This window comes from Jaculus jaculus, chromosome 5, assembly GCF_020740685.1.
Source record: "Jaculus jaculus isolate mJacJac1 chromosome 5, mJacJac1.mat.Y.cur, whole genome shotgun sequence".
Lineage (NCBI taxonomy): Eukaryota > Metazoa > Chordata > Mammalia > Rodentia > Dipodidae > Jaculus > Jaculus jaculus.
This window is the reverse complement of record NC_059106.1, coordinates 142,842,572-142,866,533: the sequence shown is the minus strand read 5'-3', so window position 1 is coordinate 142,866,533 and position 23,962 is coordinate 142,842,572. Positions and strand designations below refer to the sequence as shown.

Genomic DNA, 23,962 nt, shown 5'->3' with positions numbered 1-23,962 from the left:
GAGGGAGACAGAGAATGGGCGCGCCAGGGCTTCCAGCCTCTGCAAACGAACTCCAGATGCGTGCGCCCCGTCGTGCATCTGGCTAACGTGGGTCCTGGGGAACCGAGCCTCGAACCGGGGTCCTTAGGCTTCACAGGCAAGCGCTTAACCGCTAAGCCATGCAAAATCTAACTTTGTCTGGCCCACTGATGCCCAATGATCCCGAGTCCCTCTTCTATTCCCAAAGTCAGCTTTGCCGAGGAATATCCTCTGCTCGTAATCGTTCTGCGTGATAATTATTAAAAGGCTGACGCGCAGCTATAGCTCACGGTGGGCAGTGGTTTTGCCCCGGTCCCGCTGCCCGCCTGCCCGCGTCACTTCTCAGAACTCCTGCGGGGCCGGCGGGAGCTGGACACGTTCTCGTTCGGGGCGTAGATCCACCGGGAGAGCTCTTCGAACTCCCCCGGCACCTGCTTGGTCGCCCTCCACCGCCACGGCGCTGTCCACCGGGATGCCGCTGAGCTGAGCGCTTCAAGCTGGTCACCGGCCGTGAAGCCTGTGGCTTCCAGCCCGATGATTTCTTCGGCTTGCTCCACAGCACAGCAGAGCTCAGCCTCAGAGGCCGGGAGGAACTCGCCTGCGAGTGGGATGCCAGCGGGGCCAGCCTGCTCACTGGGCACTACGGTGCCACTCACCGTGGCGGGGTGCCCAGGCAGGGCTTCTCCTCGTTCTTGGCTAGTCCCCGTGCTCACATGGCCTCCATTCACACTGTCACCCAGGTCTGCGCCTGTCTTCTTGTTTTCTTTGGAAAAGTCCAAGGAGGTGTCCAGGGAGGAGGACAGAGAGGTGGCCTTCCTGTCCGTCTCTCCTCCTGAGGGCTTGGCGGTCCCGGGCTGTGCTGACTTTGAGCTGTATCTGGGAGGAGGAGTTTCATACTGGAGTCTCTTGTCCTATGAGCTGGCCCGTTTCCGATGTCCTTGGTCTGGTGAAGGGATTGCCCCCAAGAAGCCTCTCTCTGCACCCCTAAGTCTGTCTCTTTGGAACAGGGATGGCACTGGAGGTGTGATGTCTGTCGCCCCTGACTGCTAGCCCGTGCCCCAGGAAGTTCTTCAGGAGGATTTGCCTCAAGTCTGGAGTCCCCAGTCCTTGCTCGTATCTTAGCTGTGCTGTTTTTGTTCAGAAGGTAGACACCATAATCAAACTGTAACTTCTCTCCTCATTTTGGATATAGTGGAAACTCTCTTTCCTTTTCAGTCAGCTTGTCATTGATATTATCTTTGATTGTTGATTTATTGTTGTGAATTATAGGATATCTGAGGGGCACTTGAAGGAAAAAGGAAATCATGGAGACCAAATGTGCAATGTCACCAAGGGCAACAGCAATGCTTCCATCATCTTTTGCTTGGAAGTCCTCAGAATTAGGCAACTTGACACCACATACAAAGTAATCCTTATGCTCATTCAAATCAATAGGGTAAATGTAGGAAAGCTCAGAGAATAACTGCCTGCAACGAACTGTCAACTGAGCATTTGTCTTCAGGAAGAGTTCTCTTTGTCTTCTAACACAATCTGTTGCTTATGCAGTAATGCCACCTCCCGTCCCAAAGCTTTCTTCTATCTTTCCAATTCGTTTTGAGGCACCAAAAAATTTAATCGCAGACATTCACTTTCTTTTTTCAGCTCATTGCTTGCTGATGTGAGTCTTAGTTTTTCTTCAATTTCCTTCCCAATTTTCTGAACAGTTACCAGAGTCTGTTTAATTGCACACTGGTCTCTATGAAGCCAGAGCAAAGAGAAGACATAGTAAGAATTGTGAACGCAGTTCTGGTCCACCTGAAGCATCATCTTCTGAGCATTTGAATAACCCTGTAAGGTGTTTGCTATTGATTCTGGTATTAGATGAAGTAGAATAGTCTGTGCTTCCTAAAGGGAGGATGGAGGGAGGAAGAGAGAGAAACTACAGATTATGAAAACCTGACACAATCACCAACAGAGACATGTGCAAAGGCCAGAAGCCTGAATCAAATTTTTAACATAACAAAGATAACTGAAATAACAGCGAATGCTTGGAGTGGACTATTGTCACAGCAAAATCCAAATTATGTAGCTTTGAATTCACATAATAGATGGAGGCTGAAATAAAACAAAAACAACAAAAAACAAAACAAAACAAAAAACAAGAGCAATCATAATTTTGGAGCCACTGAGGAGGTTCCTTTAACTGTATTATAACATAGATTTACAACAAACAATTCTAAAGACAACAGAATAGATATGTACTAGAATCAGTCAGTTACATTACATTTACTACAATAATAAAAATACAGTAATGTTTAACATAAGTTGAAGTTTTAAGTAAATCACTTATATCCTATGTGATGAGGTTCAAAATGCAAAAATTTCATTCTAGAATAAACTTTTGGTATGGAAAACTTTTGATAATACATTAATTAAAAAAAAAGGATTAGTTGCAAAATCTTTTAGTATAAAAGCATCATTTAAAAATAATCTTGTTCCAGGCTGGAGAGATGGCTTAGCAGTTAAGGCACTTGCCTGCAAAGCCTAAGGGCTTATGTTCAACTCTGCATATCCCATATAAACCAGATGCACGAAGTGATGCGACTGTGCAAGGTCACACAAGCACACAAGGGGGAGGGTTCATGAGTCTTGGGGTTTGATTGCAGTGCCTGGAGGCCCTGGCATGTCAATTTATTCTCTTTCTCTCTATCTCACACTCATTCTCTCCAACTATAAAAAAGGGGGGTTGGGCTGGAGAGATGGCTTAGCAGTTAAGGCATTTGCCTGCAAAGCCAAAGGACCCAGGTCCAATTCCACAGGACCCAAGTTAGCCAGATGCACAAAGGGGCACGGAGTTTGTTTGAAGTGGCTGGAGGCCCTGGCATGCTCATTCTCTCACTCTCTCCCACTCTTTCTCTGTCAAATAAATAAATAAAAATAAAATATTTTTTTAAAGGCCAGTCTGTTGGGTGTACCTCAAAAAAAAAAAAAAAAATCTTGTTCCTTGACTATTTATAGAGATTTCTGTGCTTTGATGCCTCTATTTTTTGTGGAAAATGTTTGATGCATGGGAAATCTTCATGCTTTGAAATTGCTGTGGTGGTTTGATTTTGAAACATCTCCCATAGCCTCATGTGTTTGTGATTATGCTTCCTACATAATCCTCAACTGGTGAAGCCTTTGGGAGGTAGGGATCTGCTGCAGGCTGGGGGCGGGTAGAGCTTGAGGTTTATTTGTCCAGCCCACTGGGTGTTCAGAGCTGGCTCGCTGTGATGACTCTCTGCTTCTGGTATGTGGTGATATGATCCAGCTTCCTGTACATGCTACATTTTCCCTACCATGACATGGGAAATCAACCCCTGAACACTGTATGCTGACATAAACCCTTTGGTCCCATAAGCTTATTTTGGTCAGGTTTTGTTTTGTTCCAGCAATAAGAAGGTAAATGCTACAAGTGTTAACTAAAAAACTAAAGTGGAAAATAAAGGTTTAATATCCCTGAGCCGAAAATCCAACATCTAAATGTTCCCACATTGAAAACTTTTGAGTGCTACCACGTTGCCACCAGTGGAAAATTACAACACATGAAACATTAAAAAAAAATATTAGCTGGGCAAAGTGGCACACACCTTTAATCCCAGCACAATTCTTTTCTTTTTTTATTTATTGTGAGAGAAAGAGAGAGAGAGAGAGAGAAAGAGAGAGAGAGACAGAGAGAGAGAGAGAGAGAATGGGCACACCAGGGCCTCCAACCAGTGCAGGCAAACTTCAGACTCATGTGCTACCTTGTGCATCTGGCTTATGTGGGTATTGGGGAACTGAATCTGGATCCTTAGGCTTTGCAGGCAAGTGTATTAGTCACTAAGCCATCTCTCCAGTTCTCTATGGAACTTTGTTTCATGCACAAAGATATTCAGGTAGCTCATCATATTCATACTTATCATAGTTAATATACACCAGCCTGTATATGAGGGTTTTATTTTGAGAGATGAGTTTGCTTGCAAACTGGTCCAGCTCTAGAGAGAGCTCCCCTTAGCATGTACAACACAAATTAATACGGAATGCAAGTCAGTCATCTCCTACAGGTTACTTTAGCATCAAAGGAGCTTGGTTGGTTGTTTTTACTTCTCCCACCAAACTATTAATGCTGGGGTTCAAAGATATACTATGTTGGAACCATAAACTCACAGTCAATACTATATCATTATTTAATTGCAACTTTTTCCTTTCACCATCATTACTTCTACATGCAAAAATATATCAGTGGTCATAGATTAAAATGTGATACAGTTATGGAGGACAATGAAAGCATAGAAGTAAACTTGAAGTTGGAGTAATATGATGTAATACTTTCATTCTGCAGATGAGATTGTTCAGCTCAAAGTAAAACCAACCTGGGTCACTATAGCCCTGATGAAGAAATCACATTTGCAGAACATGTAGGGAGCATGTGCATCTGAGACTCTTTTCTTTAGCTGCTCTCAAGGGATCTGGGTAGTCCTGAAGTCTTCTCAGGGACATGAAACTTACATAACAATATCTGCATTATTTGTCAGTTGACTCTTATGAATTCAAAGGAGATATTTCCAGAACCTACATTATATATGACTTTAGAACAGATTAAAGGCAAAACCAGAATATAACCAGACAATAAAAGAGCATTTATACTAAAAGCAAATGGAAATATCAAAGTTCATTGGTTTTGGACAATATTAAGCTGTGAATGTCAATTTTAAACTCTAATTTACAGCAAGAAACACATGGATAGTATACTCAACCAGAAAAAAAATGTTTTATGGAAAATACTTACCTTTACTTATTTGATGACTTTGATATTCCCTAATTTATTTCATATTTAAAATAGAATTGACTAACATGGAGCTTTTTTATTTTTTTAATGTGGGGTGAGGAACAAGGCTCACTGGTTAAAGGTGCTTGCTTGTAAAGCCAGTTGACCTAGGTTTGACTATGTAGTACTCCCGTAAAGCCAGATGCACAAAGTAGCACATGATTCAGGAGTTAGTTTGCAATGGAAAGAGGCTCTGGCATGTCCTTATTCTCTTTCTTGTGCTAATAAATAAAAAAAAAATTAAAAGAAATTGAATGTCAGTCTTCTCACTAATATTTTTGTTTTGGAAAATAGCATATTTATTCATAAAAATATACTGTAAATATTGACATAAAATGGTTATCTTTCACTTTTTTTGAGGTAAGCCCATCAGACTGGCCTTTTTTATTATGTGAGAGAGTAAGAACGAGGATGAGAGAGAGAGGGAGAGAAATGGCACACCAGAGCCCCCAGCCTCTGCAATGAAACTCCAGGCGCGTGTGTCGCCTTGTGTGCACGTGCGACCTTGTGCACTGGTGTCACTCTACGTCTGCCTTACGTGGGGCCTGGAGAGTTAAAGTGGGCCCTTAGGCTTCATAGGCAAGTGCCTTAACCATTAAGCCATCTCTCTAGCCTGGCTAGTTTCATTTTAATGAATGAGCAAATAAAGACTTCAGAATATTCTTGGCTTTATTTCTCATATGATAAATTCTGACAGATTCGAGACATACATGTTTAAGAGTGTAAAAGAATGGTAAGATTAAAAAAGTATAATAAATGCTGTTGAGAGGTTTTCCTTACAGTATGTTAAAACTATGCCTATTAGAATAAACAGTGTCAACTTTTAATAAATATCATACTTTAGTGTCTCAAACTTTAAACATGTTCTTACTCTAATTTCTTTATCACAATATCCCGTATTTCATTGTTTAATCATGCTTATGTATTCTATGTTAATATATCCTTTTCTAATTTTCCTACAGAATATTCAAGATCAAAAACAATTCTAGAATCTAAGATAACTCCTCACCTTTATTAGTAATTTAAATTATAATTCTAGACATTAAAGATGCATATTGTTTCAGGAAAATTACAGTCTTTCTTCTGTTAGGATGGTACACTTAAAATATATGCTAATATTGCTGTGAGAATAGTTATTGGGTTTCTGTATATAGCACTAAAGAAAAAACAATTAAAACAGTTTTAGAGTATCAATAATTTATGAAGGAAAAGTCTATTCTCACTAGACCAGGTCTTCAAAAAAAAAAACAAACATCCAAGTGAGACAACAGGGAGCCACTGAATCCTCCCCAGGGGAGCAGCATTGTGTCTACCAGTGAGTTCAAGCTGTCCTTGAATAGCTATATATCTTCCTATTCATCGAGCCTCTAAGAAATTGAAAAATAGAAATAAGGCTTTCAGAAGAAAGAACTCACTTGTCAAACTAACAAACTGAAACATTTTGACTAACCACCGTGGCACCTAGCTGAATTCCCCCCAGAAGGACCTAGCGGACGGCAGTTCCATCTCCACCTACACATCACATATCTCATCCTTCCAGCTTTGCTTCTTAACTCCCCCACCCGCCTGAACCCTGGGGTTTTCTAAATGATTTCCAGGACTGCTGCCATCTCCGATTTTTAATAGGAACCTCTAAAGTGAACTATAATTTGAAAGTACGTAATCAAGGACACTGTGGGATTCTCAGCTTTAGGCAATATGTTCTGTGGGGTAGAAGAAAGCTCTGGCACACTGCACATCCAGATACTCGCACCAGCTGTGCCCCCGGCTTGTGCTAAAATTCCAGCGAAGTCACTCTAGCCGCCATTGTCTGTCTGCTTGACTGGTGGCATCTGTGGCAGTCTTGCCTGCTGGACTCCTTAACACCCATCACGTGAGGATTAGTGAGATGAACATTGCAGAGACGTCTTCCCCTTGGGGAAAGGCACTCTGCAAAGAAAGGTATTAGAGAAAAGCTTCGGTTATGGTTTTCAAGAACTCAGATTTCCAAGTCTCATGTTGTATGCATGCTTTCTGGGTTTTAGGTCATTATTGCCTTCTCTCTTTGTAATGAAAACAATACAAAAAAATTCTCCTTTTGAAGTTGAACACAGACAGTAAGATTTTCTTTTGTTTTTTTTTTCAAGTATACTGTACATCATTTTTTTTTTTTTTTAGTATAAGCATATTGCATTATAACACAAATTGGCAGCTTTACCCTCAAATTCACTCCCCATCTGCTGGCTGGACCTCAATTGTCCACGCCCAATTGCACATTGTTTAATTGTCCATCTCTGCCAGTAGCATAAATATATTATATATTTATGTATATTTATGTCTGTTCACTGCGTGTGTGTACATGTAAACATATATCAACCTCACTGTCACTGACTTCTCATATTGCACATTAAAAACATGATGATCTCATCTATGCATTTTAACAGCCGTAAACCCCTCAAGGTTTCTGTTTAAAATCCTGCCCACAGGCGTAGACCAAGGGGTATGTCTGCTGTGACTTCACCTTCAGATATTCAAGAGAATGTGTGTGTGTCTGTGTTGGGGGAATGGACAAGTTAGAGAAAAGCAGAATTGGAAGTAAGTCTGTGGTGAATGTAAAATCATCTCCATATATTATCCAGCATCTAAAAATCCAAATGCAATGCTTTTATATGACGCTTCACTTTAAAATGTTGGTTTTGACTGTATTTTATAATGGACCAACGTGATCCCATATAATCACTGAATACTCCGAAAGCACTTTGTCTCATGTATCAATTTCTTTCAACAAAAAGAAAAACGATGGCTCTTAACTCTACATTAAGGCTAAAGAAAGCTTTGAAGAAGTGGCAAGGTATTGGGGGAAAAAAAATAAGATTTAGCATGAAAATACTTTCCAAATAAGCTAGTGAATTGCCTTCTGTGATGGTCTGAGATGAGGGAGCCTGCTTGCTATTTGGCACGCATAGGAGAGATTCCAATAGCTCTGTCTGAGTTGGGGAGATAATCGCTTCAATAGAATTCACAAATTCACAGTTTCAATTGATACTGCAAAATGTCCTAAGCAAACACCCCTGGAGAATGAAGTCTGTGCTCATGGCTGTCTGCTGCTTTGCAACATGGAGAAGTCCTGGGCTGAAGCTCGTCCGTTCTGAGGTCTGAAGCCATGCGTCACCCTGCAGGGCCCTGGCAGGGCCAGCTCAAACAGATGGAGCTTGTTTGTTTCTGAAGGGTGCTCTGCTGGGGAAATATCTCTTTTCCCCCTTTTCTAATTTAGAGATTGAAAGTTAAGAAAAATACTTGCTTTTCAATTGTGATTTACACTATATTTCAATATTAAATAAGTGTGTATGACTTTCTTTTTTAAATAAGTCCTTGGGAAGAAGGTAGAGGGTGGCTAGATACGCAGCTCTGGGTTCCATCCCGTGACTGCATGAGCTAGCATGATGGTGCACAGCTGTAATTCTACCACTTGAGAGGTGGAGGCAGGAGGGTCACGTAGCCAAGGTTATTACTGGCTACAGAGTGAGGTCACCCAAAGGTACATAAGCTCATCTGTCAAAAAGAAGAAGAAGAAGGAAGAGGAGGAAAAGGAGAAGAAGAAGAAGAAGAAAAAAAGAATAAAAAAGAAAATAAGGATTGAGGAAAGATATTAGCACAGGAACATTTTGGCAATCTATACTGTAGGATTAACACTTTATGATGTAGTAAAATGGCATTAAAATCATGTTACAACGAAAATTTAATATAAAGAAAGAACTATATAAGTAAGAATTCAGCTTACCACAAATATGTTAGAGGGAAAATAATCCCTATACATCAAAGGAACTGTGAGTTTCATATTTGTTCATAGACTATGAAATGAATCCCATTGCTTAATATTCCAAAGCTTTTAAAGTTTTCTTTTAATACTTTGAAACAGAGCAAGGGTGATATCCATTATACATATTCACGTTTTAAAAGAAAGCAGAGGGCTGATAAAAAGGCTTAGCAGTTAAGTTGCTTGTCTGCAAAGCCAAAGGACACGGGATCAATTCCCCAGTACGTGTGTAAATCAGATGCACAAGGTGGCACATGCATCTGGAGTTTGCAGCGGCTGAAGGCCCTGGCATGCCCATATTCTCTCTCTGTCTGCCTCTATCGCTCTCAAATAAATATAATCAAAAAATTAAAAAAATAAAAGTTAAACATTATCTTTAAAAAAAGAAAGCAGAGATAAATTAACCCAATCAAATAACACATAAATTAAGCCTTAAAATGAAATTAAGAATAAGTTGTACACATTTAAATGGGACATAGATTTTTTTCAAATATTTTATTATTTTTTTATTTATGTGTGTGTGAGAGAAGTAAATAAATAAAGAAATAAATCAAGGATGCACCAGAGCCTCCAGTCACTGCAAACAAACTCCAGATGCATATGCCATCATGTGCATCTGGCTCACATGGAGAATTGAACCTGAGTCCTTGGCCTTCACAGGCAAATGCCTTCACTGCTAAGCCACCTCTCCAGCCCAGGTTAGATTTTTTTTTTTTTTAATTATGTTCATTTTATCAATAAAGCATCTTGGATCTAGCACCTAAGACACTTTAGAACAAATTTTACATTTTTAGTCAAAAAATGTTCAGTAATTCATTTAAATAAAAATTATCAAATTTTTGTGATATTTTATTTCTTGCCACAATAATGGAAATAAATCAGCAGTGGGCAAGAGGCAGTTGGTGGAAATAATCCCAGTGGCCAAAAATAATGTGATTTTTTTTTTTTTTTTGCAAAGGAAATGAAAACTAGGGATCTTTTATTCTAGGAACCTAAAAGGAAAACGATGAATCATATTTCCCAGGGTTAAAACTAGGTAATAGCTATCTAGGCCATGCTGAAAGATAGTGGCTGCAGAAACACCATGTAATTTCTTACTAGACAATGTGTGACAGAAAACTGATCATCTTGCAATCAAAAAGAAAAAAAAGAAAAAAAGAAAGAAAGAAAGAAAGAGAAAAAGAAAAGTTTCTTTTCTTTTCTTTCTGTTTCTTTTCTTTCATTTTTTTTGAGGTAGGATTTCACTCTAGCCCAGGCTGACCTGGAATTCACTCTGTAGTCTCAGGGTGGCCTTGAACTAATGGCGATCCTCCCACCTCTGCCTCCCGAGTGCTGGGATTAAAGGTGTGCGCCACCACGCCTGGCTAAAAGTTCCTTTCTTTGCCAGGGCCCAGGAAAACCTGCAGTGGAAGTGGCGCCATCAACACTGCTCTCACTGCTACCCTGAAAGCCAGCTCCAGTGTATTGGTAGGCGACATAGTGATCAAGCAAAACCTAGGGCAGCAGAAATCTGGGGGCTACAAAGAACTCAACACTGAATCTGGCTGCCAACAGGCCTGTCATGGCTCAGGAAACATTGCAGAAGAGGGGGCAAAAGATTGCAAGAGCCACAGAATGGGTGGGAGCACCCCGAGTCACGGTGTGCCCATTGGAATTGACTGAGGACTTATTGACCCCACAGTGAATCCCAAAACCCCAAGGAGGAGGACCCCAGGGAAATGGGAAGAGAGGGGAGGGAATAAATGGGTATAATCTATTAAAAATAAAATAAAATAATGATGATGATGATGATAATAATAATAATGATAAAATTTCTTTAAAGTTTCACAGATGAACATTTCTTTCTCCAGTGCTCTCCTCTTTTTAAAATGAAAAGTTGCTAAATTGGGTCTACATTTTCCTTACACAAGACGGCACAATACATACTCCTGATCAAATTTCCTGGGGAAAATGATGGCAGTGTCTTGGACTTCAAATTAAATTTCAGGAAGAAAAGAAAACCGCACCCAATATTTAGTCCCTAATACTTTCCACAATTTTCTTTGGGTTCAACACACATGCTCATATACACAGGCATACACAGCTCAGAGCACAAGAGTACATGTTAAGATCACCCCCTAATCAATTTGCAATCAACAGGTTTAAAGAAATGGATTTTGAATCTCAGACTATAGCAGTGACGGCAAACCTTGGAATCACAAGTTTTGAAAACATCAAGCAGCCAGTTTTGCAAGGTGTACAAGGTCCTCAGGAAAAAACAAAGTGAAGGAACCAGAGTTATGTGTGCTAATGTTGTGCAAAAGCAAGGCTCATATGTGGACAATGCTTGCTTAAGTTTAAGTGCCTTAAATATACACCACATCGAACACAAGGTTCTGGAAGCTGCTGGTGCTTTTTTTCTGGAGACCCAGGTGAGGCTGCTACTTAGGGCCCGGGGGATTGGAGCCATCTATCCTCTTTGTCTTAGTCAAAAATTTTTAGCTCAATCAATATTTGCAAAACATATTCTACTCACAATGGAGAAGATCTGACTTTGGCCACTTTTGTAGTGATAAAAACACTAAAAATAAAATGTAGGACTCATTAAATAAACTGGACCTTCTGCCAATTTTCTTGTGAAAAGCATTATGCCAATGATGCTTGGAGTAATCTTAATGTGGCTGCTGCTGTCGTGATCTGCAAGGAGGAATGAAGGTTCAAAAATGAAAATAGACATACAGCTAGCATATGCTAAAGCCAGGGTCAAGGCCAGATCTGACCTGTCATACTTGCTTCCTGACCCCAGATTGCCATTAAGGTTAATTCTGAGATGGGAATAATCAAAGCATACTTGCTAAGATGTTGTTCTTAAAAGGAGTTGAAACATTACATGCTATCCCATTGATATATGTAAATTGTATATGTGAGCTAAAAATAAAAAAAAATGAAGTTTAATAGTAAAAAATTACCACTATTTCAATAATAATTAGGCAAGAGAAACAGCTTCTAGCTTTATTTTTTGATATTTAATTTTTTTAAATTTGGTATTGGAGAGATGACTTAGCAGTCTTGGGGCTTGAATTCAAAGCCTAAGGACCCAGGTTCAATTCCCCAGTACCCATGTACAACCAGATGCACAAAGTGAGACATGCATCTGGAGTCTGTTTGCAGTGGCTAGAGCCTAGGCACACCAATTCATTGTCTTTCTATCTATTTCTCTTGTTTCTCTCTGCTTGCAAATAAATTAATAAATGTATAAGTAATTAGAAATTATAAATTGGATATTGAGAAATTAAAACTGCTTATGTATTGTTTAAAAGTGATACTATGATAGATCCATACAGTAGTTGAATAAAACACATATATCCAGAGCTGGAGAGATGGATCAGTGGTTAAGACTCTTGCCTGCAAAGCTGAAGATCCCAAGTTCAGTTCCCCAGTACCATACGAAGCCAGATGTACAAGGTGGTATAAGCATCATCAGTTTGTTTACAGTGGCTGGAGGCCCTGGATCACCAATTATCCCCAGCCCCTTCTCTCTGCCTCTTTCTCTCAAATAAATAAATAAATAAATAAATAAATAAATAAATAAATACAATCTTAAAAAAAGAAAACCTAGTGATCATCACAAATACTTATCATAAATTCCTCAAAACTTAATTATTTATTTTCTTTCTTGTGTGTGTGTGGCCATGTGCTTGGTGTTGATCAGGAGACAATCTCCTCAGGGTGTTGGTCTTCTCCTTCTACTTTATTAATTTATTTTGGAGATTGCTTTTCTTGTTATTTTTGCTGCTAAGGCCCGTCTAGTTGTTCCTGAAAGGTTCCTTGGGAATAGAGACTTGTGTGATAGTTTGTGGCACGCTTGTGAACCAAGTACCTCTAAATGCTCAGCCATCTCCTTGACTAGCATCTGTCCTTCCCACTCACAGCTCCTGTAACAGCCATCCCATTTTCTGCATTCAGGTATCCAATTGTTTAACTTCCACATTTAATTGAATTTGCACATTTTTCAAGGTAGAGTGGAGCATATTTTGGGGGCATGGATGCCAGTGTTTTATTCTGCTTGTTGGTTTACTATTCTCTTTCACAGAGAAATAGATAACCCTTGAGCATATCAGAATATAAGCTGCATTACAATGAAGGGCTAAATAAATGTTTGCCCCTGTCTTGTGATGTCCCTGGGCTTTACAGAAGTCTAATTTGACACTCTACAAGATCTCATAATTTTTCTGTAACTAAAAATGCAAATTTGAATTCCTGGTTGTGGAATTATGACAATATCTATGTGATGATAAGATGACTATGGTTTGAAAAAATCAGGTGAACTTAATCACAATTTCTTCAGATTTAACATGCTTCCTTCAAGAGGTATTCTCTTTGACTATATCATATCCTGACCAATGATATATTTTGATTATTAGATTCACTTTGCTCTTAGTAGGATGGTGACTATGTTTTATATTTTAGAATAAAGGTTCACTTTCTGCACAGAAGGGCAGTATAAAAATTGATTTCTTTTATTTAATTAATAAGCTAATAAATGCCACTAAACTAGTATTGATGAATTACATGAAAATAACTCATGGATCCTTTACACTGACAGTGATAGAGGATTTAAGATCTCAGGTTTTTATTCTTGTGAGATGTAATTTCTTTTCCTCCAGTTTTGAATCAGTAGGCTATAAGCTACTAAAAACTACTAATCCTTGCATATTCTTTTTCCTAAGCCAATCAACTTTCCATAACTTATAAATGTCAAATAATTCTTATATTTTATCACTTCAGTTTTTCATTTAAAGTAAAAGAGCTCAGGCTTGGGAAAAAGTTCAGTGGTTAAAGGCACTTGCTTGCAAAACCTGCTGACTCAAGGTCTGATGCTTTACTATCCATGTAAAGCCACATGCACAGAATGATACACACATCTAGAGTTCATGTGTAGCAGCAAGAGGCCCTGGTATGTCCATTCTCTCTCACACATAAAAATGAGTAGAAATAAAGGAAATCAATACAACTTTTATTTTTATTAGTGTTTTTATTTAGCAAAAGCAGATCCCTTCCTCAATGTGTCATCTTGGTCATAGAAGATCATTAGTATCTAATTTGTGGCAGGTAGAGTGGAAAGAAAGGTTCAGAGAGTGTATTGTGGAAATATCTTACACACATATCATCTTTAGAGAGCACAGTGTGAGAAGATTGGTGTGAGATGGCTTAAGACTATTTTTACAGAAATCATATTCTTTGCTCATTTGGCCATGTAAAATGAAACTGAGTTCTAGATGGCCATTCAGGATAAACATGTTAGAAAGGATACTAGTACCCTGTCAAACACCATGGTTTCTCTTACAGCTACCAGAGTTTCTATTAGCCAGGTCTCTAGTTTCTCTTCATCACAAATAAATTTTGCTTTGTCTCTCACTTCAGTGGATCTAGACAGACATTTAAGAGCTACTCACTCTGCAATGCTTAAGTGTAGTCTGATAGACAAAGCATTCTCACCTGATCATTAGGAGAAATGGATCATATCAGCCATTTGGAAACAAATCACCATCACTTTGGAGCAAGTTAGTTAACCTGAAAGTTTCAGCTTCGTCATCTGTAGGAAGGTGGGCTGAGATGAGACGATAGCTATTCAAGATCTGCAGTTCTGCATCTTATGAAGGAAAACATCGGAGAGTTGTCATGCCTGTAGTAAAGAATCTGTCACAGCTATTACAATGTGAGGGAAGGTGTTCTTTAAAAATTGGTCTGGGAATGGACCTTAGCTGGTAGAATATTTACCCAGCATGCATGACATTCTGGGCGAGATTCTCAGCACCACAGAAACTAGGTCCTTGCCACACCCCTGTAATGCCAGCACTTTGGAGGTAGAAGCATCAAATGACGAAAGTTTCAGAAGCTCAAGGTCATTCTTGACTACCTAGCAAGTTTGAGGTCAGCGTGTTTCCCATAAACTGACAAATGTAAAAGATATATAAAGAAAATCAGAAAAGTGACTTCACGAGATATTATGTGAGATCACCATTATTAGTTTCAGGCAAGAGAGCAAGAAGAGAATCTAATTATTTGTGAAATTTGCACTTTTATTTGACTTATGTTGTAAAATTTCTTTATCTTTTGAGGCATATTACTTATGTTCATGTCCAGGCTGATTTCACTATGCTCAAGGACTTTTCAACCATGTTTGACTGAGGATTACCCGAGAATGAGGCAGTTCTAAAACTATGTGTGTCTATGGCTGCTTAAGGAGGGAATGATAGGTTAAATTTATTGTTTTTATACAAAAGACAATGCTGTGTCCCCATCCTACTAAGGCTAAGCACTCTTTCTCTAAGTGCACCCTCATAGTCAGAGTCAGTTTTGATGTAATATTATACTGAAAGAAGAGCTTTGTTTAGACACACTATTATGTACTACTGACTGCTGCTATAAAAATGATGTTTAATCTCTGCACAGTTTCCATTGCTTTTCCTTTGAAATCTGGTGTTTATTGCAACAGAATTTCAGATTTTGCAACGTGATAGTCTGAAAGACAGGCCAACACAAGCAGCTTGCTGGAAACCAGAGACCTGGAAATTCCCAACAGCCACAACACTGGGCGAACACCAAGATGCGCAGGAGGACACGTGAGGTAGGGCGTGCTCATCTCCCAGGAGTCTCAGGTTCTAGGGTGCAGAATTTGTTTGGAACAACTGTGGATGCTGTTTAGCTGTGGTTGCTTGTGTTAACATTGTTTGTCTGCATGTCTGTCCACCATGCTATCCTGGGAGAGGCTTCACCATCTGCATGTGGTTTCTGTTACTGTGTCAAAGAAATTTTGTGTCCTTGACATGTCCCTGGTATAAACATATTGAAACAAGGACAAAGAACATGGATCAAGATGGTGTATGTTTACAGGTCAGATTAGGACAACCAGAACCAGTGATTTGATAAATATAGTTAAGCATGAAAGAATGAAAAGAGCATTTGTTACAAAATATTCATGGGAGATTCCAGAAAAGCTGGCCAGCTCATTTGAAGTGGTCATATGGCCTCCTGCACACAACATGGACATCTGTACATCTGTAAATTCAAAGTTAACTAAACATGGGCCATTGCACTGTATAAAATTCTGATAATTTTATAGTTTTAGTTCAAGAGATTTTGATATGCTTGTTTCATAATAAAAAAACCAGCTTTGAATTTAAGATAAGGAATTTGAACCTTGTGGGAAATTAATAAACTCTCAGCTAAAAAGTAAGTTAAAGAAACAGTTTGCGATTCTCATGTTCTCTGTTCTTTACTCTGTATTCCATTGTAAATTCATTTGCCAAATTGTATCTTCGTATTGCTCAGAATCTTCTCTGGGAAGTGATTTATAAATGTGAAAATTGAACAAAAAATGAGATAGTATCTTTTCAACTAAGTCAAATAAACGATACTGCTGTTTCTACTAAAAAAGCATACATTTGCTTGTTGTATACATGATGAAAGACAAATGATCAATGATGAATGCTCATTTTGCCTAAGCATCTATTTCCATGTCTATGTTCAAAGGAGCTAAGCTCTTGCTACTCCCAGTTAGTGCCTCAGATGACTGAGGTTTTAGAACATGTCAGGAACTGGTGATCTTTACTCCCCTTGTCTGGAGGCATGCGGTATTATCGTACTCCTTAACTCTATCCTTGAGATATAATGCCCTATCTTTCTTTTCTAGTGGGTCTTAAGGAAGGCATGGAGATGTAATTAGAGCTAGCTTGTGTCTCTATCACAGTCTATCATTTGAAACCATAAGGTATTTTACAAAGTTCTATGATTATAACCAAAGAATTACTACTTAGTCAGACATACTTAAATAGAAAATGACATAAGCAAATTTTTATTACAGTGTAAACTATTCTAGATCAAGTAATATCACATAGCATTTCATAAGAATCTGATGACAAATTCTCATAAACATTATTATATATTTAGGGTTCTACACCTGTTGTTAATTTTCTCAGGTTGAAGCATTTTTAAGCAGTTCTATCCTCAAATGTTAAGTCTCTATAAACATAGCATCAGACCTTTTGGATTAGTAAGAAAACCAGGTGCTCTGCCACTAAGCGGATCCTTGTCTATCAATGTGTACGGTCACCTGGTTTGTATAAGCAGTCCAGTTACATCACATGCCAGGGCATGATTTGGAAGTAAGACTAGATGCTATAATTAGCTTTTAATTGAATGCTACAGACTGTGTAATTATAAAAATGAGCTCAGCAAAGGACAACATATTCCTAGTTTTGCAGTTTAAGCATCACTATTATGTATTTGTCATCAGACTTTTTAAAAGCCTCTGCCTTTACCATGGACAAGGTGATGGATGTCATAAACCCATGCAATGGCTTCCCTAAAAGCAAGGTAAACCACAATTACTCTCTCACAGTTTAAGAAACCTTGGACCACTTAACAAATCAGTAGATGATATAGTGTAATGATTTTCATGTTAATATACTATGTCTACCATTTGAATTGGTTGCATCATCCATAAGCTAAGTAAATGAATAGGTTTATGTAGAGACAGGTTACTCAGTAACATGATCTTAATGGGGAGTGAGTCAGGTCTTCGGTTATGTATAATGTCAACTGAGGATTGCTCACCAGTTATGTTGAACATAAATGGTAAAATTAGGGTCATTCTAAACTTAGGCATTTTATCATCCATAATCAGTTACTATGAATATTTTTACTCTCCTTTAGTTATCTGCTATAAGTTGTCAAAGTGATTATTATATAAGATTTACTGACAGATTAAAAAACAGTTTTATATTTAATTTAATTTATTTATGAGAAAGAGAGAGAGAGAGAGAGAGAGAGAGAGAGAGAGAGAGAGAGGGAGAATGGGCATGCCAGGGCCTACAACCACTGCAAAAAAAAACCCCAAAACTCCAGATGCATGTGCCACCCTGTGCATATGGCTTATTTGGGTTCTGGGGAGTTGAACCTGGGCCCTTAGGCTTCATGGGCAAGCACCTTAATGGACAAGTGCCTTAACCACTAAGCTATCTATACAGCTTACTGATAGATGTTTTTCAAAGGGAGTGTTGGGGGTTCAGGCAAAAGTCCTTGAACTCCAAACCCTGAGTTCATGTCTGTTTTTAACCAACGAATTGAATAAACTAGACTGAGAAAGATATTTTGTAAACTATTACATTTTATTCAGAAATGTAAAGGGTATGATGGAGTGTGATGATTTGAGAACTGAGAAAGGAAAGTGGATGCACCCAGGTAGCCCAAGAGCTCATGCAGCTAGTGTGTATGAGCCTGATCCATGGAAAAAGATTTAGAGAGGAAAAAGAAGAATGTGAAGAGAGCTTCAGCCATGTGGAGGGCAAGAGGGGACAGAGAGCCCACATGGGAGTTGGGGAGCCTGGAAGTTCAGCAGAGATAAGCAGATGGCAAAAAAGGGACCTGCCCACCTGGTAAGTGTCTACTTACAACCTTTTTGTGATGGGTTTCACCTTCAGGCTCAGGTGAGTTAGAGAGAGTGAGGGCTGAATGATCTGGGCTAGATGCTGGCTCAAAAATAGGCCTAGCCAGTACACCAAGTTTTGAGGCTGAGCTTAATCAACCACAATGTCAGGATCAGATTTAAATTCTAAGAATGGGGAGCTCCCTCGAAGAAGTCAAGAAATGAGGAGAGATCCTTCTCTGATATCTAGTAAAGCGGGGCTTGTTAAAGACAGATTTTAGGGAAATTTCTGTTTTTTACTTTCAGGGCCTAGTTACCCTAAACTACCTAGCAAAGGTACCTGACTCCCGCCCATTTTCATATTTTTCACACCAGAGGAATGAGGAGAGTCTACATGGTAATAACAGCATCTACAACAAAAGCTAAACACCAACAAAGAAAGCAAATCTCTGAATAAAAGGGAGATAAACTGATAAGCCTGTAGGGTCTGTAAAACCAGCTATAATATTTCACATGTGGCTATTGTGTATATATAGCTATCATCAACATCAGTATATCCAGAGATACTGAACAGGATTGTATATGTTCTCCTTAAATGCTGCTCCTCTATCCTTGTGCACCTGACATCTGGGACCATCTATGTGAGACTTTCACCACCTGGACTTTGTATTGAATAGGAACAAGAATAGTCAATACAGTAGTAGACAATTGTTTGAAAGCATGGTAGAAATTGCTAGGTTGCTAAGTTCAGAAATGCAAAGGGTCACTTTGACAAGATGAAAAAGGGAAGAAATTTTCTGTTTTGTAGGACTCAGTAAGCAGAAAGTCAACTGTATAAAGTCTTTATTTGAATTTGGTACGTGAAGTATTTTTAAGGAATTTTATGTTTTTATATTGTGTCTACAATATTAGGAACTCAATCTGCAGAACAAAAAACAAAAGATAATTCAAGGCAAAATATCTGATATTAAAAAGAAACAATTTTGTTTAGAGCTTTTAAGAAACATATACATAGTAATAGCATTGATGGAAAAAAAGATCTTTCAGGATAGTAATATAATTTATATTTCTTGTTCAGTTGCTAGTGTGTGAGAAAAGAAAAGGTATTATATTATCTGCAATCACTTTATTATGTTTCCTGTTTTTTAGTGTAATTATTGTTTGGAAGTTTTTTTTTATGGCACCTCCTTAGTTCTATCCTACAAATTTTGACACATGATATGCTCATTACTGAAATGAACAATATGTCATAATGAGCTAGATTCGTTATGTTGATAAATGCTGGATAAAATTTAATATCCTTTATAGACTCCATAAAATTTCTTTCAATTATGACATATATCTTTGCTGGATATGTTAACCTGGATTGGCAGTTGTTGTTTTTCAGAACTTTGAATGCATCATTTCAGACTTTCCTGGATTTTAAAGTTTGTGTTGAGTACCCTGCTATTATCCTGAAGGGCTTGCCTTTGTATGTGATTAGGTGCTTCTCCCTTACTGCTTTCAATATGCTTTCATTGGTCTTTGTGTTTAGTTGTTTAATTATAATATAGAGAGGAGAGGTTCTTTTCTAGTTTAGTCTGTTTGGTGTTTAAATGCCTTTTGTATCTGTATTGGCATTTCTTTCGTTATTTTGGGGACATTTTCTTCTATGACTTTATTAAAAAGTACTATACTTGGGGCTAGAGAGATGGCTTAGCAGTTAAGGCATTTACCCTCAAAGCCAAAGGATCTCAGTTTGATTCCCCAGAACCCATGTAAGCCAGATGCACAAGGGGGCACATGTGTCTGGAGTTCATTTGCAGTGGCTGGAGGCCCTGGCATACCCATTCCCTCTCTCCCTCTCTTTACCTCTTTCTCTCAAATAAATAAATAAAAATTGAAAAAAAAAAGTTTAAAATGCAAAAGTATCCTGGTATGGTGGCACGTGTCTGTAAACCAGCACTGGGGGAGGGGGGGGGCAGAGCATCACTCCAATTTGAAGCCTAGCCTGGTCTGTATGTATAGCAAGTTCTGGACTAGCCGGGGCTACACAACCCGATGCTGTCTTAAGAAAAAAAAAAATCACAAACAATTGTACTGGAATTTGAACTTTGAAAGGAGAGTTATTTTCTTGGCGTCACTTTTATTAAAAGTAATGAAAAGTGAAAAACATAAAGTTTTAAGAAATACTATACTTTTAGATTGAAATTTTTCCTCTTCTATATCCAGAATTCTTGAGTTCAATCTCTTCATAGTATCCTGAATGTATTAATAGTCCTTCTCATACCCTACTTATTAGCTTGTATTTCTTTGTTGGAATGTTATAAATCTTCCATCTTGTCTTCAGCTCAGACATTCTGATCTTGATCCATTCTATTGTAGAAATTGCCTACAGAGATTTTATTTAAGTTACAGTGTTTTTCATTTCCAGGATTTTAGGATGGTATTTTCTTTAGTATTTTTATTTCCTTACTCATATCTTATATTGACCTCCTTATTTCATTAAGACAATTGCCTGTGTTCCCCTTAAGGAGTTTATTTTCTTCTTTGATTCCTTTAATCTCACCTTTGTTCTCTTGAAACATTTCTATATAGGCATTCTTTTGAATTCTAAGGTGTAACGTTCATCAAATTCACTGTCACTGGAGGTCATTTCTGTTTTATAATTTATGGAGGAGTTATGTTGTCTTGATTTTTTTGTGTGTGTTTCTTATATTGTTCCATTGATATTTTTGCATCATGGGTTATTTTATTGCTTGGGTTTTCTGTTTCAGCTGTATTAGATGTGTCGACCAGAAGTCATATCTTCAGGGTAGGAGCTCATTGCCAGATGTGTCTTCTATATTACTTCCAGAGTAGCAGCAGAGGTGACTCAAGCTGGTGAATACTGCTATGGGAATGTCACAGTATCAAATTAACCATAAAGTTCCTTTGACTTTAAGAGTTGCTAGTGAATAAATGCTACAATTTTGCTTATATAAAAGTGGGAATTGTGCAGTGGGAAGTTAAGATGAAGAGTAGCAGTAACTTTGAGAAAGATGGAGCTGGCATAAGATTCTGGGAGAGAGAACTTAGGGGTACTGTTAGTTTCTACAAACTTTAGAGCTTGTTGTGACTATCTATGAAGGGGATAATAAATATGAGGGAATAAGGGGAAGAGACTGTGGAAAAGAGGATAGAAGGACAGGGAAAGTAAATGAGACATATGTGGAAAGAGTAGTAGAGGGATTAAAACAGAAGCCAATATTGGCCTGGGAGGATAAAAATACAGAACAATCCTAAATTCCAACTGAGTAATGTACAAGTACAACCAGAACCAGTACGGAATATGTATGTACATATGGGGATCAAAACAAACAAACAAACAAGCCTACCTAAAGGCCCTAAACTGGATGGGCATGGCATCTCAGGCACTTAAAGCAGACCAATTGAGTGGCTGAGGTATGAGGTTTGCTGAGGCCTGGGTTGCAACGAGTTCCCAGCCAGCAAGAGCCAAAGTGAGTCCCTGCTTCAAAAAAGAAAGAAAAAAGAAAGGTATTAAGAAATAGCAAAATGACAAAAGTTTGTCTTAACACACAACTTACATAAAAATGGCAAAATAGACTAAATATTTATCAGATCTAACAAATCAATATATTTATCTTAGTGGGCTTGATTTTGAATTTTTTTCCCTACATATGATTACTTTCTTCAGCAACCTGGTTTGGGGGGTTCAATGAATACATCCAGCCTATACACCCAGTTTGGGGTATATATTACCCCAATATAAAAAGTTCCATTACCTTTGGGCATGACGTTTCTATCTCACCCATGTTGTGAAGCTGGTTCCCTCTTTGGTGTTCTATGTGCCTGTCCAAGCTGGGTAGGTTAGTCAGCCCTCAGATCCCAGAAATAAAATTTGTAAAGATGAATAAGGTCTAAAGATACATCTATCTTAACATAGCTTTTTGAAGTATTTCACATTGGTCAGGAAAAAGCCAGTATATGGCTTTTTTTTTTTTTTTTTACTAGTCATAAATAAAAGTGTTTATTAGAACTTTTCATCTCTGGCCAATAGGCTGAGTTTAAGATGGGAAAAAAAAATAAAATTCATATTTTAAGAACATGAAGAAGAGCCATAAGAGGGCAGGTTTGATTTCATTGTTGTCTTAAAAGTGAGAGTCTAAGAATAAAGGACAAAAAGATATGAGTAGAATTGAAAATACAGATGATTCATAAGTATGAGGAAATTTCAATAGCATGTTCCCATGATAACTATAAAACAAGTTGTGCTATAATTCTTAGAAGAGTAATTTGTGGATATCTATCCAAATTAACAATGTGCACACCTTTAGACAGGACAATTCCATCTTTAGAAACTTATGTTACATAAATGAGAGTATATGTTGGGTAAAATGATAGACGTACCTATTTATTCACCAAGTCCCTTTTCGTAGGCTGTGTGATGGTGCATACTAGGAACTTGAGCTCCTCAGGCAGCTTGAGAAGGAAGGAGTTGAAAGAAGCTGGGCAACACTGGATCAAAAACAAGCAAGCGGCCAACACAATGCAAAGGATGCTTAAAACAATGACATTCATTGAAAATAGAGTTAAATGCATGTATTAGTTACCTTCTCATTTCTGGGATAAAATATGAAAAACATCAGTTAAAGGGAGGAAGGATTTATTCTAGTTTACAGTTCCAGGTTACTGTCCCTCAAGGTAGGGAAGGCATGGTGGAAGGAGCTTGAAGCAGAGCTGGTCATGTTCATTCTAGGTTGAAGGATAGAGAGATAAAGGCACATATTCAGCTGGTTCTCTCCCCTTTATGTGGTCCAGAATACTCTGCCCATGGAATGGTGCCACCCACAAATAAGATGGGTCTTCCTATCTCAAACAACTAATCTAGATCATCCTTTACAGGTGAATCTATTTCGTATGAAGTTGAAAATAAATATAAACCATTGCAATGTATTACACAGAAGCTTATATTAAACAGCATAAAACAAATCCTGTATACTGATAAAAAAAAAAAACTACCAAATTTGGTATTAGAATACAACAGAGTATAAATACCATGAAAAGAGGGAGAACGAGAATAGTTAGTATCTTTTAAAATTTAAAATAGTAAGGTTAGGGATGTTGCTCAGCAGTTGTAAGAAGCTCTTAGTATCCCACACATGCATGTGCACTTATGTGTACCACAGTCTGCTTAGAGGGGTCACGTGGCAATTTCAAGGGATCTGTGTTCCACCTCCTTTGAGACATGGTTTCTTGTCACTGCAAATGAATTTTCAGACTGCAAACAAATGTCAGTCTAGTTGGTTCATGAGCTTCAGATTATCTTGATTTCACCTCCCATTATTGTAGGCCACTGTGATCATAGATACATGTGCTACATTACATCTGGCTATACATGGGTAGGGTATTGAACACAGGTCAGCATCCTTTGCAAACATGTGTCTTTGAATACTGAGCAATATCCCCATCCTAAACAATATTTCTTTTCATGAGAGAGGGAGAGAGAGGGTGAGTGAGCAAGAGAGAGAGAGGAGAGAGAGAGAGAGAGAGAGAGAGAGAGAGAGAGAGAGAGAGAGAGACAGAATTAGTGCACCAGGGTCTCTAGTCACTGCAATCAAACTCCAGACATGTTTGCCATCTTGTGCACATGTGAGACCTTGCATGCTTGTGTCACTTTATGTGTCTGGCTTATGTGGGATCTGGAGAGTCAAACTTGGTTTCTTAGGTTTTGCAGGCAACTACCTTAACCATTAATCCATCTCTATAGCCCAACAATGTATATTTTTTAATATTCCACTTTTTATTAGTTATGTACACAGTGTGTATACAGCCATCTTTTAACTTTATTAGCCTCCCCCTTAATCCCCCCTCCATAGGGACCCTCCTTGTTGTGGAATGTGGGTCATACACTGTGAGGTTAGCCATCAGT

At 38.4% G+C, this 23,962-nt stretch overlaps 1 pseudogene; it reads right to left on the bottom strand.

Annotated features, from left to right (window-relative positions):
• Window positions 1-230: 230 nt before the first annotated feature.
• Window positions 231-23,962, bottom strand: part of LOC101612450 — a 51,815-nt pseudogene continuing 28,083 nt past the window's right edge.